General features: G+C 41.6%; 1 protein-coding gene across 1 annotated transcript in view; it reads left to right on the top strand.

Annotated features, from left to right (window-relative positions):
• Positions 1-485: 485 nt before the first annotated feature.
• plxna2 (plexin A2) overlaps positions 486-19,141 on the top strand; it is a 233,546-nt gene continuing 214,890 nt past the window's right edge. Inside the window, exon 1 of the mRNA XM_053643848.1 lies at positions 486-1,059. The gene's annotated coding sequence lies outside the window, so the exon portion shown is untranslated. The remainder of the gene's footprint in view (positions 1,060-19,141) is intronic.

Genomic DNA, 19,141 nt, shown 5'->3' on the forward strand with positions numbered 1-19,141 from the left:
AATACACGGCATCCTAGTCATAGATGGAAGATACTATAATAGAGCAATTACATAGGCTTCCAGACATTCGATGATATTCATGATATAATTTTCAAACTGTCAAAGAAATCAGGTAAGGCCAGAAAATGCAGTGAAACTGACTGCATGTACAGTAGATAAAGGACAGCTCCTTAAGATACCCAGCATTTGGCAGTGGCATTACCAAAGTGCATGCTTCAGCTGTGAGCAGAACTTGGCTCCTTGGTGGAACTGCAACTAATAAAGTATTCTTCTTGCCTAGATTAAAAAAAAAAAAAATCAGTGGTGGAATGTAACCTAATATAGATGGTATAGATATAGTAGACACATCATATATGAAGGCTACTTTATTTTCTTGAATGCAGGCTACATTTCATATTTGAGTGTTTGTTATTAATGAGTGTACCGTGTTTCCCTCGAGCGCTAGCGCGTGAGGGATGAGGAAGGAGGGATGAGGAAGGGGGGGGGGGGGTGTGTGTGTTAAACGCTGTGCAGTGGAGTAATGCCGTACACACACACACACACGCACGCACGCACGCACGCTCACACACACGCACGCGCGCACACTCGCACACATCCACTGTACCGTGCGCTCTTGCCTCGTGCTGCTCTAACACAAGACCATCAGTGAAGTGAAACTGGAGACAGCGCGTGAGACAGCGCGTGTGTCTTCTGGAGATCCGCAAGCAACTACCGAGCAGTAGCATGAAATACATCACACCTCCTGCACAGACGGAATGTGCCATGGAGCTGGCAGACATCTGTAAATGACCAGCTTTATGAGCAGGACCGAGCGGCTGCATCTCACATCCCAGAAACCGGCGAGTGACAGAAGAGACCACAGCTGGGGGAAAAGCGCAGAACCTTCCGTCCTTCCTGCGTCCTGTTATTGAAGCGGCAGATGTTATTGATCTTTTCGAGGAATTGCCAGGAAATAGTTCATTCAGATTGATTATTCGGTGACGGTCCGAACAGCCGGATGTGGATTTATTCCCAGACCCAGGAACACAGCGCACATTCTCAGTGTTTTCTATATATAAGGTGAGTGGGAATCGCATGCTGACTCGGTTTGGACCTAAACGCGGCGGTATGCGTGACATGTGGCTGTGAATACTAATGCTTTCCGCCGGCACATTTGAACATTTCCGCGGCAAACGCAGCGAGCTGTCGGGCTTTGACGGCTGCATTAACTACAACTGACAGCGAGCTCGTATTCAGCCGACTTCAACTCAGCTGACCTGTGTGTGTTTCACATCTGTGCTCTGTTCGTGTGTACGCATCGCCCTTACCGAACAGTAGCCTGCCTGGATAAATCCATCCAATCATCGGATACATTGTTTCACATTTCTTTATATAAATCCACATCAGATACATCTTCATGTAAATACACACAGCAGTTAAATCAGGGAATAACTGAATTCATGAATGATAACACCATCTCTCTCTCTCTCTCTCTCTCTCTCTCTATATATATATATGTATATAAGACGCACACACCTGAGGACCTCAGCATCTTTCTGAACATAAGCTACATTAGCTAGGTTATGTGAATGGAGATGCCTTGGCAGTTGTTTTATGCTAGCTGATATGGAGATTTCTCTTGCGGGTTTCAAACATGTTAGAAATCCTTGATTTAGCAGGTCTAGACCTTGCCTAGACTACTCTTTAGCTCAGCTCTCCAAGAACCTTGAATGACCTGTGGATATAATAATATAGGAATCTCAATATGACGAGTGTGTAAGCTGCCTGTACGCAGTGTGCTACAAGAACCGTGATGTTATTCATCAACACGTTCATGTGCTTGACGTTTATTAGCCGTCGATGTGTCCTCTTACGTTTCTAGTTCATGAAAAAAAAAAAAAAAGATGATTTAAATGAATAATACATGAAATAAGAAAATAGTTATATACCTATGATGCTTCGATCAGATTCAGTAAAGGGAATCATGATGATCCAGGCAACTCACTAATACACATGTGAAATAGCATACTGATGTCTTCACACAGTTTAACACCGGTCTAGGAGAGCACGTTTAGATAAGGTTTATTCTAAATGCTTCTTTGATCATATGTGATTTTGCAGTGGAGCAGAAGATGTAGGCTGTACACAAATCGTCACTTCATTTCATCCAGCACGCTTAATCACACGCTGTCCAGACACGGGAATGTTGTTCTTCTACGTTGACAATTGCTCTAAATTTGCATTAGAATAAATTGCATCTGTTACGCACTACGAGCCAACAAAACTTGCTTTATCAGCGGCAAACGAGTGAAGTTAAGCCGAAGTGTGATCATCCTTTTAATTTCTACCTTAAGCTGTGCTACATGTCGGCTTTAGTCTGTTCTCTCTGAGCCCATTAGGCTAATACACACACAATCAATGGAAATATCTTTTTTTTTAAATTTTTTTTTTATCAACAATTAATGTAAGCTACAAGCACTACTTGTATTACTGATGACAGTAGGCTTATCATGGTGTGGGGTTTTAACTTTCATTTTAATTCTGAAAAGACCCCTACAGAAAAATCATATGAATGAAACATAAATAATCGTGATTCACATGTGAAATTGACACATATGGTATTTAGCTGCGTCACATCAACGTTCACACTATTTTTCTAATGTGGACTTTCCACGTACAGTATAGTGAATGCGTTTTTATTTGTGTTTCTTTCAATGATTTGTTTATTTTCATGTGATTTTGCATACGATTTGTTTATTTTTGCATGATCATTTTTCACATGGAGTCACACGTGCGCTTCACAGCTCACAGGTGAAAATTTCAGGGACTAACGTTGAAATGCACCTTCGCGTCTTGCACACGATCACATATTAGTCACTAATTAGTCATTAGTGAAAAACATACGATGGAATGTGAAATGTTTGTGATAGGGCCATATGGGGACGAACATCGTGCAGCAGTATGATTGACTTGTGTTTCTATATCCAGGGTATTGCATTTGAAAGCGTGACTATTCTGAGAGTTGGTGAGTGGAAAATTGCGATAGCTGTTTTAAAGATTTATGTCTGTGAAAGAGCCAGGGTCTTTTAGAGAACGGCTGTACCAGTAACTCCACAGTGTATGGTTAAGAAGCTTTTTAAAGAAGACTTATGTTAAAGTCCCTTTACATTCTAAGAGATATTATGAAAAATAGATGCTCAGAGAAAAAAGTCCTTTCGAGTGCTCTGGGCTCAATTATCACCAACAAAAATTTCACCGTGATCCAGCAGTATTCATTAGGCAGGAGGCATGACCATCCCTGTCAGTTATTTTGTGCATGCAAAGGGCTGTACACTGAAAACAAAATGCCACTATTTTATGGCTTAGGCTAAAGTTACTGTGGTGTTATTGTTATCTCTTATGGAAGGAATGGTAGAGAGGCTTCCGAGTGATGGCTTGCAGTAAAAGGATTACAAGAGCTTACAAATAACTGATCCTAACAAGCCGCTACACATGGCTAATTCTATGAATTCTGTCTAAGAATAAGATCTTGAATCATGTGTGTAAATGCTCGGGTAGAACAAAAGCATGGCTTTACTATTAAATTTTTTATTACCATTGAATTGGGTCTCCTTTGTTGGCTCCTTGGTGTTGTCTGGTGAAAGAGAACAAGAGTTGCCAATATTGTCATTGCTTAAGCATAAGCATTAATGCTTTTGTGGGCTAAAAATCACGAATGGGTTAAAGCACAGACCCATCCATAGCTTATTTTCTTCAATGAAGTCATGGGAGACATAAAAAGAGTGTGGAGCATCTCCACATCACACTCTTTAATCAATAAGGTTAACTACACAAAGCCATGGGGTCACGACTTGCAGCCATCGTCCTCCCTGACGAACGCTGTGTACCAAGTACATCACTTCACTAGAACTCGATCCAGCAGTAGTCACACTCAGCCAGATAAAAGCTCCCTTCGCAGCATGAGCTTCTTTGGTTGGATTTCAATGTTCAGTGAAATTGTCAAATAAGCCTTTCAGCCTCTAATGCCCGGACGCATGGTATTGATTTGCGTATGTCAATCCAGCTCGTTAAATGTTTCCTGGAGGCTAATTGGGGGTATTATGTGCTTAACGGGGGTTTGTCTGGCTCTATGTAGCCCTGAGCTCCCAGAGCTCCCAGTTTGCCAGTATTTGTAGTAAGGTTTAAGTTTCTCAGTTTTCTATAGTGCACCAAGCTGGTTTAGTAATAGGCTAAATGCAAGTTGGTACTATCTGTAGGTCTTGTAGTATATAAAACCTTAATAACAATAACTTCATCGTTTGACTCACTCAGCTGTGAGAATGCACTTTGGAATGGTTGAATGTGCTGGTTTGATTTGTGTGTATATGTATGTCTTCATATATTATTGTCTAAAGTGGGATAGAGCTTAAGTAATTGGTGGAAAAAATGTTTAAATATAGCACTTTCATCTACAGATGTTCTTTAAAATGTGCTTTATAAATAAAAATAAACATACTTATTTTGAAGTTGTTATAATGCATGTTGTCTGATCACGCACCGTCTGTCAGCACTCAGACCCTTGTTCCCTCTGAGAGACAGTCTGGCATACCAGCACGGCTCAGTAGCGCCTCCTATTGATGCAAACCAACTTGGTGAAATTAGTGAACCGGAGAGTGCAGCCAGTGAGAACTTATGATGCCTCTGAAGTTCCACTGATGTAACATTGCACTGCAGATTCCCAGTGGCTTGTGATGCTGCATGTATTTTGAGTATGGCGTATCAGAGGTCGATCTGTCTTGGATGTGTGGCACTGTGTGTTTTAGTTGCACACCGTGTCACGAGTGAGTATGGCACCTTCACAGCTCTTCCAAGGCTCCTCTCTCTCTATCGTCACCTCTCGTCTCCTCTCCACTATCTCTCTATCTCTCTCTATCTCTCTCTCTCTCTCTCTATCTCACATCCTCCCAGTGGGCTTGCCCCTGTTTAGCCTGAGAGATTCTGACAAGGCGCTGTGCATGCAGCCGGAATCCTTGACCTATTTCTTAATGAGTGAACAGTGCAAAATGTGTTCAGGGGGACCATGTTTTCTGCGGCAAGCTTTCTGCCCTGCACAAACTTGACCTCACACACACACACACACACACACACACACACACATACACACACGTTTGTCTTACGATCCTTGTAAGGACCTTCCACTGACATAATTATTGCTGCAGTTAATTAATGTTGTGCTATTAACTCATGAGAAAAAAAAAGTTTTCCTTGTGGGGAGTAACCAAATTCCCCCACACATGACGCTCATATCTGTCAGATACTCCTATCCTTATTTCCTCCCCATCACAATATAAACACACACACACACACACACACACACACACACACACACACCCACACACACACTTAAGATAGAGATGTTTGTTTCTGAGTGTGTGAATATAGTGTCTAGTTTTTAATGTGTCTGGTCATGCCTCCTTCATTGGTTCATGGCCATGCTGTTTATCTGAATTCTCACCAGTCCAGCTGTCACAACAGAGATCTTTATCACGTTGACCCTTAGTTGCTACTCTCTCTAGAACAGAGAACATGACTCATGGGTTTGTGTGTGTGTGTGTGTGTGTGTGTGTGTGTGTGTGTGTGTGTGTAGGAGAAACGGTTGTTGATAAGGCAGCTCTGCTTGTTTGTTATAATTTTATTCTTGCTTTCATTTGTAATGCTCAGATAGAGTTGCTCTCACATGTATGAGAGGAGTGCGTTGCCTGTGTACTTGCCATTAAATGTGTGGAATACAGACCTTTTCGCCATCAAGCTCTTTCATTCCATGGGTTTATTGAGTGATATCCGGGTAAAGCACCCGAACAACTGAATCTGGATCTGTCATCTACGTGGAACCTGCATCGATTCAAACCTTGAAAATATGGGAGCTGAGGAGAGTAGTGGGAGTGGTTAATTGGTGTTCATTGCTGAAGCTGCAAGCTGGTGAGATTAGCTTGCTAACACTGGGTGCCATGTGTGCGAGGAACATATGTATTGCAGTATGAGCGGATTATATAACCAAATATTTTTGTGCTGCAAAAATAATTTGAAATCTTTAGACTTTGTGCTTTATCTGACATTTTAATACAGATTTCAGGTTTACGGTTCTGGTTTTTTTGTTTTTTTTTTTGAGTGAAGAAGTCCGATCGGAACGGAGGATCATTTTGCTTGTTTCAGTTGATTCAGTTGCTAACCTTATTTTTTAAATATATGTTTTGCTGATATTTTGCTCCTTGGACTGTTTGGAATATTTCATTACAGCACAGTTTTTGTGTATGCGTTACGCATAAGTGGACAGAGAAGGGTATTCGTGTTGAATTGTTGTGCATCCGAATTATGTTTTAAGCACTCTGAGGAAGCTATACACTTTTTGGAACACAGTTTTCCTTCTTTCATCATGAACTGAACATGCTTATGTTGAACTAAAGGTTGAATTCTAACTTTTGGACACATTAACTTGGTAAAGTGAAATCACGAACATTCTATTCGATTCAAATCAATGTGTTGTCTTGCTTTGGGTCTAATGAAGTTGCAGCAGAGCATATTGACACGCTTTGCACGTCCTGAGGTCGACTCCCCAGCAGCGCCACATGCACAGCTTCCTCCTATGGCCAGCTCTACCCCTCAAAGCCATGTTCCATCAGTCCAGGTGCAATTACAAGGTACGACTAATAATGTTACCCTTAGAAGCGTGACTTGCTCACCACAACCCACTCTTTCTGATATGAGTAACACTAGCAGAATCCGTGCATCTGTACTGTACCAGTCAAGGCTTGAGCTAACTGTGCCTGCAGGAGAAGGACACGTTAACCCTGTGGATTGGCTTCAATCGGTCAGTGTTTACAGAACCTCCCTTGACTTAACCGATGCCCAAATACTTCTTGAGCTGCCATGGTTTTTGGCAAAAGAGCCGAAGAAGTGGTTCACTGTCCCCAACACACATGTTGTTACATGGGCTAATTTCTGTGACTTCTTCAGGAAAGTCTTTCTTCCTTTTGACAGCCAGGAACAAATAATGAGAGGTATCTTGGACTGTATACAAAGTCCTGAGGAGCCCCTCCCTGCTTTTGTGCCCACATGCTAAGTGAGTTCAGGAAGTTAAAATCTCCCCCACCCGAACAAGAACAAATAAATCTTATTTGTAAACATGCTCTTGAAAAGTACTGAGTTGCACTCTATGGAACTTCTGTTTCCCCAGTCATGGATCTTCTTCTAAGGACTCATGAGCTCCATGTGGTTCTGGGACCAAGTAACTGTTTCCCGCCCTCAATGCAGAGTGAAGAAACTTGGCAAAGAAACCTACTGTTATAAATGCTCGTGGCCTGGCCTTTCTAGGTTGAGCTCACAACAAATTGAGTTCCCTGATGTGCGTTCGAAGCCTACATGTGATCCAAGGAATACAAACAAACCCAAACGCAGTGATGCAGTGTAAGGGAGTACATTTTTCAGGCAGAAGGGAAACCCTCCCTTCAGAAGATACAGTTCCCTCAACTGACTAATGCAACCATTCCGGAACAACCTGTGCTTTGTCATGTGGAGGATACGACATCACCTTCCTTTTGGAACACTCCAATTAGAGTAAAGTTTAACTTACATGGCCAGGTTTTGGATGTTACACTTGACACTGGCACATCGCTTTCTGCAGTGCAAGCAGACATAGTTCAGGATCAAGCCAAGATGAAGGCTAATGTTAAACCATGGACTGCTCCCCGAATCCAACAAGCAGATGGTGGGGCATGCCAACCCTTAGGGCTGACATGGTTAGCTTTTGGCTTCATGGGACAACGTTTTTATCACCATTGCAATTGTCCCATGCCTACCCTCAACTCGGTCTTGGGGATGGACTTCATGCTGCGGCATGGGACAATTGCAAGTGATGCTTCCATCACCATTCACATCCCATCCGGAACTGTTGCCATAGGCAATGAGCCTTTATTCACAGAAGAGTTGGAAGGCAGGGAAGTACAGGAGTCGGAAGGCAGTTTGTTGTTCATGGAAGTCCCATCTTCAGCACTTCAGGAAAAAGATGAGGAAGCATGTCTGAGTACTGCCGAGAAGGAACAGCTGACAGAGCTACTTGAAAGCTTTTCTGACCTCTTTGACGGTCACCTGGGCCATACAACTCTAGCAGAGCATACATAGACACAGGGCAAGCCAGTCCACCTTCCCCCTTATTGAACCTCCCCAGCCAAAAAGCAGTTAATAGAGGACCAAATAGGAAAAATGTTAAACGAAGGCATCATTGAACCGGCAACAGGCCCTTGGGCTGCCCCTGTTGTGATCGTTTAGAATTCTTGTGGTGAACCACGATTTTGCTTGGACTACTATGGGCTAAACCAGCTCACCGTAAAGGACTCTTATCCAATACCGAGAGTCAATGAGTCCCTTGACTTCCTTTCCTGGGATATATTCTTGACCACAATCCACCTTGCTTGGGTATACTGGCAAGTCTCCATGACAGACGACTCAAGACCATAGATGGCTTTTGTTTCACATTGTGGCTATTTCAGTTCCGTGTGCTTCCATTTGGGTTCTGCAATCCACCAGCAACCTATTAAAGGCTTATGAACAATGTTTTGGCTGGTCTCATTTATAGATCCTGTGCAATCTACCTGGATGACATTGTTGTGGTTTCGCCCACTTTCAAGCAACATCTCAATGACCTTAGGGAAGTACTTTCATGGCTCAAGTCCGCTGGGTTGACAATTAAACTCACCAAATGCTTACCTTCTTGGGTTACCATGTCTGTCCAAGTGGCATCCTGCCAGACCAAGACAAAGTAAAGGCTGTTGCAGACTTTAAAACCCCTGTCAATGTGAAGCAAGTGCGACAGTTCCTGGACCTAATAAGGTATTACCGCCGATTTATACAAGACTACGCCCGCCATGCTGAGCCACTGTTCACGCTCACAAAATATGATGTTCCCTTTCTCTGGGATGGTGCCTGCCAGGTTGCCATGGGTCTTCTGAAAGGAAAATTAACTTCGGCGCTGATGCTAAGTTTCCCTGATTTCACTTGCCCTTTCTTTATTTATGCCGATGCCCGTGACGAAGGACTTGCAGCTGCTTTGATGCAGAGAGATCAGCATGGCAGAGATGTAGCTGTGGCATGTGCTAGTCAGGAAACCTTGGGAGTATGTTGGTGTTGATTTCGTTAGCTCTTTGCACGTACCTCCTGTGGTAATGCTTACATCTTGGTATTTGTTGATTATTTTTCAAAGTGGGTTGATATTGTGGCACTGAGAGAAGCTACAGCTCAAGTGGCGGCAAGCAAACTGTTGAGTGAAGTTTTTTCCCATCACGGGGCCCCCACCTACCTCATTTTGGACAGGGGTTCCACTATTCTGAGCGACCTATTTGAGCAAGTGCTCGCTTCACTGTGATCGGAGCACCGGCTCACAACTGCATATCACCCACAGACCAATGCCTCAGAAACTCTCAAGATGGCGATTTGTTCTTATGTGAATGATAAACACACCACTTGGGACCAAATTTGCAAATTTGCTTTGCCCTAAGAATGGCACCACATGAGAGCATGGGTCAAACCCCATCCATTATGTTGTATGGGAGGGAGTTGGACACTACATTGGACCTGGTCACTCAGCCTGTTTGGGATGGAATGAAGGAGCCTGGAGTCCCCTACCCTGAGCATCTAAGGTTGTGATTGCAAGAAGCTCATGATCATGTAAGGGTAGCCCTGGAAACCAGTCTTAACAGTCAGAAACCAATTTTACATCTAAGCTGGCACTCTGTACTCTGTTCCACACTGTGTCACTCAAGTTTTATCTAATGTGAACTACAGACTAGCAAAGTTGGAAACAGGAGAGGATTCTGGTGTCTTCCATGTGGTGATTATGCAACCTTTCCACACTTGGAACTCATGCAGCAGCCATACTCAAAATGAGCCTCAGGATGGGACTGTAACAGACTATGAATCATTGGAGGACAGTCTTCTGGGGACACAGATGAGTGAGGATCAATCTCAAAACCCATGCTCTGCTCTGCCTGCTGAAGCTGTCGTTGATTGTGAACATTTCACTGATGATGCTCATGACATGGCTGGAAATGACACGAGTTGTGTTGTTCACATAACTGGCTCTCCATTAACACATCTACAGGATATACTCAACCTCCTGACTTTGACATTGAACTGTAGGGGCATTGCTACAATCTCAGACTTAGCAAGGCCCCTAGAATCACCCCACGGCAGTCAGAAAATAAATGGAATAATGAGTATCATACTGACAGATTGGACCTAAAGTAGTAATGGGTTCAATGGTTTGCATTTCTTATGTGTTTAAATGTTACAAATAAGATGATCATTTCTTGCATGGGAATAGGACCTGGAGAGTATGGTCTTGGTTCATGTGTTAATGAAAATTGTTATTTTGCATATATGATTTGGTTACACATATTTTAGTTTCTTAAGTGATTTGTCTTTGAAGTACATACTGTTTAGTGTGTGGTTTGTACTGACATGTATGCGAGTTATCTACCTGTGTGTGTGAGACACGTTATGGTTTGAAGGATTTCCAAGTTTCCATGTGTGGGGCTGGATTTGAATGTTGTTCCTATGTTGTGTACGGCTGGGGGCAGCCTTTTTCTTTCCTGTGGGGAATCTGTAATGGCCGAAACTATGTATTTATATACATCACATGAGTATGCAGGGTGCCTTTAAAAGACTGACCATTTCACTTAGGGCAGCTGTGGATCAGGTGGTAGAGTGGATTGTTCACTAATCGTAGGGTTGGCAGTTCGATTCCCGGCCCCCATTACTCCACATGCCGAAGTGTCCTTGGGCAAGACACTGAACAGTAAGTTGCTCCCGATGGCAAGCTAACCATGGCAGCTCTGCTACCATTGGTGTGTGAGTGTGTGTGTGGACGGGTGAATGAGACACAGTGAAAAGCGCTTTGTAGAACTGCTAAGGTTAAAAAAGTGCTATATAAGTGCAGACCATAAGTGCATTTACCATTCATTTCTATTTCGTGCTACGTGGTAATGACATAGAGACTACGTGATTGCGTGCCAGGAGAAATGGTTGATGGTAAGTCTGCTCTGTTTGTTTATTTGTAACGCTCAGAAAGAGTTGCTCTCTCCGCATCTCAGAATATGTTGCCTGTGTACCTGCCATTAAACATGTGGAATACAGACCTTTTCACCATCAAGCGCTTTCATTCCATGGATTCATGTATGGATTATGGATTATGGATTATGTGTGTATGTGTAATATAGCTACATATTTGTTTGTGAACAGAACAATGTTGTGCTGATAACAGGACTGACTCTTTCTCAGTCTGCCCAGTGGACATCAGCTGCCCTTTCCACCAGTGTTTGGCTTTATCTACAGAAAAGGTCGTAAGCACTGTGCTGGCATAATTTGTCTTTAACACTGCTGTCACTTTGAGGGGTGACCCCAGATCTGAGTTTCACTTTAATTAGGTTTGTATCATTGAAGCTAATAATTGGGAGCAGGTGGGTCACAGGGGTCACCAGTATGATCCTGAGCTTGGGTTACTGTCTTTGCAGAATTTGGTTTCTGATTTCCTCCACCTCACAAACACAAGGCGGTAGGTGTATTATATGCAAGAACTTGGTGCTAAATTCACCACAGACCTGACTAGGATAAAGTGATTACTGAAAATGAATGAATGAATGATGGATAGAATGATGGATGGATGGATGAGGTGGAAAGGGTCTTGGTTGGAAGGTTCCAGTATGCACAGTGGTACACGGAAAAGTGTGGACACTGACACATTTTGCAATTTTGCATCCGTCTCACATGTGGCAATTAATCTTCAATAACAAAAACAAACAAACAAACAACAACAACACTGACTCTCCATGTGCTGCAAGGTCCAAGACTGGCAAACCTGGTGTTGTATAGCACAGTGCTCCAGAATTATTGGCACCCTTGATAAAAATGGGTTAAAAAATAGTAAAATGTTATGGGAAAAAGTATTTTATGGTTAATTAACTTCCATTGAAACTCTCACACTAATAATATGAGAGAAATATAACCTTTAACTTTAGGACCATATGTGTCAACTCCTAGAAATTCTTGTTAACAAGTATTTTCCTATTGAAACACTCACCAGTTGAGTGGTCTTTGTGAGTAAATTTCCTGCAATAATATCACAAAAATGACACTGTTTAAGAGTCACCTAGGGCTGCTCGATTATGGCAAAAATCATAATCACGATTATTTTGGTCTATATTGAGATCACGATTATTAAACATAATTACTCATTGACTTTGGAAACATTAAGCGTTTATTGAACTTTAAAAAAAAATTAACTGTGGATTTCCTTGAATATAATTCAACTGAAAAAAATATCCATCCATCCATCTTCTATACTGCTTATCCTTCAGGGTCACAGGGAACCTGGATCCTATCCCAGGTAGCATTGTGAACAAGGCGGGGTACACCCTGGACAGGGTGCCAATCCATCACAGGGTACAATTACCTACACATTCACACACCCATTCATACACTATGGACACTTTGGCCTACCATGCATGTTTTTGGACTGGGAGAGGAAACCGGAGTACACGGAGGAAACCCCAGCAGCACTGGGAGTACATGCAAACTCCACACATACAGGGCAGTGGCAGGAATCGAACCCCCAACCCTGGCAGTGTGAGGCAAACATGCTAACCACTAACCCACCATGTGCCCTTGAAAAAAAAAAGTAAAAGAAAATTAAATAAATTAGTTTAATTAAATAAATTAAACAAAGCTGGTGGAGCACATCACGTGACACATGTCAGCGAATCGCATAGCTAGAAATTAACTTTAAACTTCCTTAGCCAATGAAATCCTGTCTACCGACCTGTTGTTTCTGCGTGAGCTCTAGAAAGAAAATGGCTGTATTTATACCAGCTGTCATGATGCTAGAGGAAATGAGCTTTCCAATGATACCAAACATTATTTCTTTTTGTTCCACATCGGACTTCTTGAAACCAAATTGTTTCCAAATGACTGAAATGGTTTTATCTTTCTTGTCGACCAAAGACTCTCTTTCTGTCATCTTGGCTCGAGCTGAACTAAAAATCGAAATCTAAAATTTGATTAATTGCACAGCCCTAGAGTCACCTAGATATGTCCTCTTGGCATCTTGATCCAAAATTGAGGTCAGCTGTATCTGGTCAGCATCCATGTAGATGCTAGACAGCATACCAGGATGTTAATTGCTTAAATGTATCAGCAGTGCCTGCCTGAAAGCATCTGCAACTGTTATGTTTCTCCAGTAAGTTATTTAGGGTTTTCCTTTAATTAGCGACCAAATCTCTCTCTATATCTATATCTGTCTATTATATATATGATATATATATCAGTCTATTATATATACAGTGCTCTCCACTAATATTGGCACCCTTGGTTAATATGAGCAAAGAGGGCTGTGAAAAACTGTTTTTATCGTTAAAACTTTTGATCTTTTGTTAAGAAAATTCACAAAAATACTCTGCTCTCATGGATATCAAACAATTGCAAACAAAACACAGGTTTATCCAAAATAATTTTGTTAAATATAGGTGTGCAACAATTATTGGCACCCTTTTAATCAATACTTTGTGCTACCTCCCTTTACCCAGATAACAGCTCTGAGTCTTCTCCTATAATGCCTGATGAGGTTGGAGAATACATGGCGAGGGATCTGAGACAGTTCCTCCATACAGAATCTCTCCAGAAGCTTTAAATTTCAAGGTCCACGCTGGTGGACTCTCCTCTTCAATTCACACCACAGGCTTTCTATGGGTTTCAGGTCAGGGGACTGGGATGGCCATGGCAGGTCGTTGATTTTGTGGTCAGTAAACCATTTTTGTGTTGATTTTGTTGTATGTTTTGGATCATTGTCCAGCTGGAAGATCCAACCACTTTTTGGCAGAGGCAGTCAGGTTTTCATTTAATGTCTGTTGATATTTGATAGAGTCTATGATGCCGTGTATGCTAACAAAATGTCCAGGTCCTCTTGCAGAAAAACAGCCCCAAAATATTAAAGAACTTGCCATCTCATTGAGGCCATTTTCAGACTGCTAGCCACAGGGCCACAAATGTCAAATATGAACATAACACAGAAAGCAAAAATCAATGCACATATACTCTATACCCATTACTGAAATACAAGGCTTTAAAACAACAACAACAACTGGCCTGCTAAGATATGCAGTGTGTGATGGGCTTTCAGTATCTGTCAGGAGTAGGAGTAGTATTTATTATCACAAATATAAAGTAACTATGTAATAATAATGAAACTATGTATTAACTATGGAATTAAACACTAATAGACCCCGGGAACAGAGCAACTTATTTAAAGCACATACACTCTCTTATGCAATGTAAACACGATACATGAAAGTCTGACTATCTATTAAATAATGGTCACATCGGCTGTGTGCTCTTGCTCTTTGCTCTGCGATCTTCATGTGAGTATAATGCAGACTGCTGATGCATTTCACTTGATAAGTGAAATAGACTAATGTAATTATCCCCATATTACATGAAATATAATGGAAGCTGACTGATATTTGATTGTATAGTCAAAGTAGTAAATATGTAAAACAATAGCATGGAAACATCGTAGTTTAAAGAAATCAGTATTTTTTAATTTTGGCTTCTTCAAATGAATGAAAGGTAACATGTCTACATATAGGCTCCTGATTCAGTACAGTTTAGATCACACGTGTCAATCTCAAGGCCCATGGGCCTTATATAACCAATACAACCTTCTGTCTTGATTTATTAGGCCGGTGTAAACTTGCAAAAAAATAATATTAAAATGGCATGTAGTAGCTGCCTAATACACAATACGTTCCCATGTAGACCAGTAATATTTAGAATTGACTCCAGATCTGCCTGTGGTCTGTACATGCCACTGTACAGTGTGTATGGGCTCACTTCTAACATGGCTGAAGTGCTGGTTACAATTGACACCGATCTGTTGTTTTTACTGCAATCAGACCTGCTCCTAAAAATAATTCAGTATGATGAAAAATAAAAAAAATGGATGTTGACTTTTAACGTGATTCAGTGATTCAACTCCATATCGTGAAATGATTCACCAGTGTAGAGACTAAAAGAAATTTGGAGTTGGGAGTATTTTCATAGCAGAGATATAAGCCCATGTAAGTTCTTCATAAATCTCTTTCTTTTCATATGAACATACCATTCTACTTTAATTTATTGGTGTTTATTTATAGAATGGATAATAATGCATTAATAAAATGAACAGCCTTAGTTTATGGCATTTCAAGGACTCACAAAAATGCTGATGTGGCCCGAACTGAAGTTGAGTTTCACACAACTGATTTAGCCAATGTTATAGAGAGAAAGATATAAACATGATACGTTTGAATCATTTGAAATAAACTTGTCAAATTCCTTATTATTGTTATTGGAACAGGGAATAATTGTTAAGTTAGTCAATTAAAAATAGGCAACCGATTATTGTCAGGGCATATTTCTTAGAGCATGACGGACAGCAAAAGAAGATAAAGAGGGAGACAGACAAAGGGTGAGAGACAGAGTGAGTGAAAAAAAGAATGGCAGGAAAATAGTAAGTGTACTCGCTTTGCCATTGAGAAATGTCCAGCTCATGTCTTCACGTCTCTGCCCTGCAGCTGCCAACTTGCCAAAATAAAGCCTTTTGTTTCGATCTTCACTTTGGCAGATGGAGAAGAAGATGGTAAATGAAAAAAAAAAAAAAAACACTTAGGAAGAGAGAGAGTTAGTGGACCATGATGGAAAATGGCCAGTCCATGGGGAAGACTAACGGTCCTACGAAAACAAAAACAGCATCGCGACAATGCCCCTAAGCTGAGCCAGTGCAGCCCTCTGTTTCTTTTTCAGCTGTAGCCACTCGTTTAAAGCAGTAGCCACTGCCTCAAAGCTCTCCTGGGCCCTTGCGGCCTTTATTAAGATGTTAATAGAATTGCCTTCATGACACATTTCCATGGGACGGATTCACTCATCATGGCCATTCTTCAGCGCCTCAGTCTGGCTGCCACATTCAATACATCAGCTCCTTTTAAACAACAGGTTCTTCACCCATTCATGTTCACTCACTATAGTCGTGTGCTTCACTTTTCTTCTCTGTTTTTCTTTCTCTGACTTTCTCCTCTGCCATTTTTCTTTCTTCCTTTCATACCCTCTGTCTCTGTTCCCCCTTTCTTGGGGCAGTGGTGGCTCAGTGGTTAAGGCTCTGGGCTGCTGATCAGATTGTCATAGTTTAAGTCCTAGCACTGCCAAGTTGTCATGGTTGTGCCCTTGAACAAGCCCTTGACCCGTTCTGCTCCTGGGGCACTGGATCAGCACCGACCCCAGCTTACTACTAAGCTAGGATATGTGAAGAAAAGAATTTCACTCTACTGTACTTGAATATGTGAACATAAAGGCTATCCTTTTCTGTCTTCCTCTACTTTAACTCTTTCTTCCTCTCTTTTTCTCTGTCTCTCTCACCCCATCTTTCTTCTTTCATTGCCATTCCTGAATATATAATATTCCCTTTCAGTTGTGATGTATTCTCAGGAGCTCAGGCTCATAAGTGTAGAAATAACCTATATACAACTAAGTATATACACTTGATAACAAATAAGAATAATAATTTATCCATCAGTAATACTTGCCCTTCTCCATAGTCCATCTTGGCTACGAGGCAACTTCAGACCCTCATGTAATGCCCATTAGAATGTTAATGTTGAATCTGAAACAGTAACACAGTAAAGACAATCTAACACAGTAAAGGGTAGTCTCATAGTCTCTTTGTCTCTTGCACAGACCACTAAAGCTGTCCAAACCCACTCTACAACTCACCCAAGACTGCATAACATACACACTGCTACAAATAAAAGGAGCTCGTACTTTTGTTTTGTTTGTGCTCTTTTGTGATTTCTGAAAGTCTTTGCCTTCTCTCAGCACGCTACTTTCTCTTAAAGTATGTTTAAATGTAACACCAACTCTGACAGCGTCTATAATCAATTAGTTCATGCTGTAGCTGTGTGATGTGTTTTATTGTCTGCCTATGGAAGTCGACAGTAAGTGAACAACAAAAGAATAAAGAGTGAGAGGTCCGGGGTGGGATTGGGTATGACTGTGTGTTTGTGTGTATGCTCGAGGGGTTGGGGGGTGGACTGGGGTGTCAGTAGATCCAGATGGGCATCTGCTCTTGACAGACAGTGTGTGTGGCCTGACAGTATGTGTGTAGCCTGAGAAAGGAAGAGGGCACAAGCATAGGTAGGGGCTTTGGGGTCCATGTTGCCCACTTCTGAATGTTTCCATGGTTACCAAGAGGAGGTGCAGTGCTTGTCAGTGGTGCTGCCAGCTCGGGCCAATTACAACCCAGCTCTTTCACTGAACTGAAAGTGTAGTTTTTTTTTTGTTTGTTTGTTTGTTTGTTTTTTTGGGGGGGGGGGAGCTGTTCAATATACATTCCCCACTTGTTAAAACTTGGTTGTAAATGAATAAATAATCAATTGAATCAAATTCAGTTTTATTTGTATAGCACTTTTAATGATGGCTATTGTCACAGAGCAGCTTAACAGAAATGTATATTTAGATTCCCGGTGAGCAAGTCAGAGTGGCAAGAAAAAAACAAACCACGACATCAAGCAGAACCAGAGGGTAAGAGGAGCCACAGAAGTATGTCAGTATCAGGTACCCACATCTCATCAGGCATAATCAAGCTTATACTTTTCGTATCCTTTTTCAGTGATCCGTTGTGTCATTAAAGGAATCATAGGATGCACGCAAATTGCACCTTTCTGTCCAGCCCAGGTGTGCATTGCCATGTGCTGACAGGAACGACCCCTTTGTTGTGGGAAGGTAATTGCTTTTAACCTCCCTTCACCTACAGGCACTGTACATGTACCCACCTGCACCCGAGCCATTGGCTTTGTTACAATTCTCAAGCCAGCCATGGCCTTATCAGCTTAGATAGCTCGTCATTCCTGTCGGGAGACAGGCGCCTTAACACATCCTCTCCGCCATAGCTGGGAAAAGCAGAGATAAGCCTCCAAAATTCATTCCTGGGCCAGATAGCAGACACAGCCCCTCAGATGGAAGGGAGAGAGTGTGGGGAAGAAAAATAGGAGAAAAGGATTGGGAGGGAGAGAGAGAGAGAGAGAGAGAGAGAAATGATTGCTCTGTCATCCAGATAAACATTTTCTAGAGTGTCAAGCAAAACAATCCCAAAACCGAAGCTATGATGAAAGGCCTTGAAACTCTCAAGTTAAAAACTTGAAAGTGACGTGTCCTTGCATGGCACTCCCATCATCCCCTTGTTAAGTGCTGCTTCGTACTAGAATGCAAGGGCACATCAACCACAGACACAAGAATCAATGTTGAAGGTACTGGATGTGTTGTTTAAAACACAGGCCAGGCTGGTAGGAGACTCCTACAACAAGAGGAGCATTTTGAGACAGAGCAACTTCATTCCTCTCATACATTCTCCCCTTGTGTTTTTCATCTATCATTTCACTTTGAAAGCCCAGGAGAGTGTAATAAGACTAGATTGTGCTATTTGTGCGATGTATGGATGACTGGATGTCTTCAAAGTTTGACTAGGGCTAGACAAAACTGATGATATCCCACAACAGTGTGGTTTATGTGTGTTTTTTTTCTACTGGTTCATATCCATTTGACCTTAAAAGATAACCTGCCGTGTTTGCTTAATGAAATGTGGTGAAATATATAACAATATGAAATATTTAGAGAAGCAGTTTGTGCTTCAGAATTGCACCGAAAATCCCTGACAAGCCTTCTGTTTTCCACCCCACTTACTCCACCCTCTATGCTGAGATTATCTATATCTCATTTTAATCCTACTGCACACTAAACTAATTTTAATGTGTGCACAGTTCATCAATGCTTTTTCCTCAGTCTGCGAGCTGTCTCTGAACCCCCAGCAATTTCAAGCATGTTTTTGATATTCTTGGTGAAGAATCACATATTGTAAGCTCTTCTGCGACTAACAGCAAGAAAAGTGCTAAGAAACAGTGAATGAGAGTCCAAGAGGAAATTAAATTAATTTGCCTAGATGTGCAGAATATCCCAGTTTATCATTATTCTATTTATTGTGAGTGTAAGGGGAAAAAATAAAGCAAAATAAAACGTTTCTATAAGAAATTACTTGATATGTCATACCCAAATG

The sequence above is a fragment of the Ictalurus furcatus genome, chromosome 15 (genome assembly GCF_023375685.1).
Source record: "Ictalurus furcatus strain D&B chromosome 15, Billie_1.0, whole genome shotgun sequence".
NCBI lineage: Eukaryota > Metazoa > Chordata > Actinopteri > Siluriformes > Ictaluridae > Ictalurus > Ictalurus furcatus.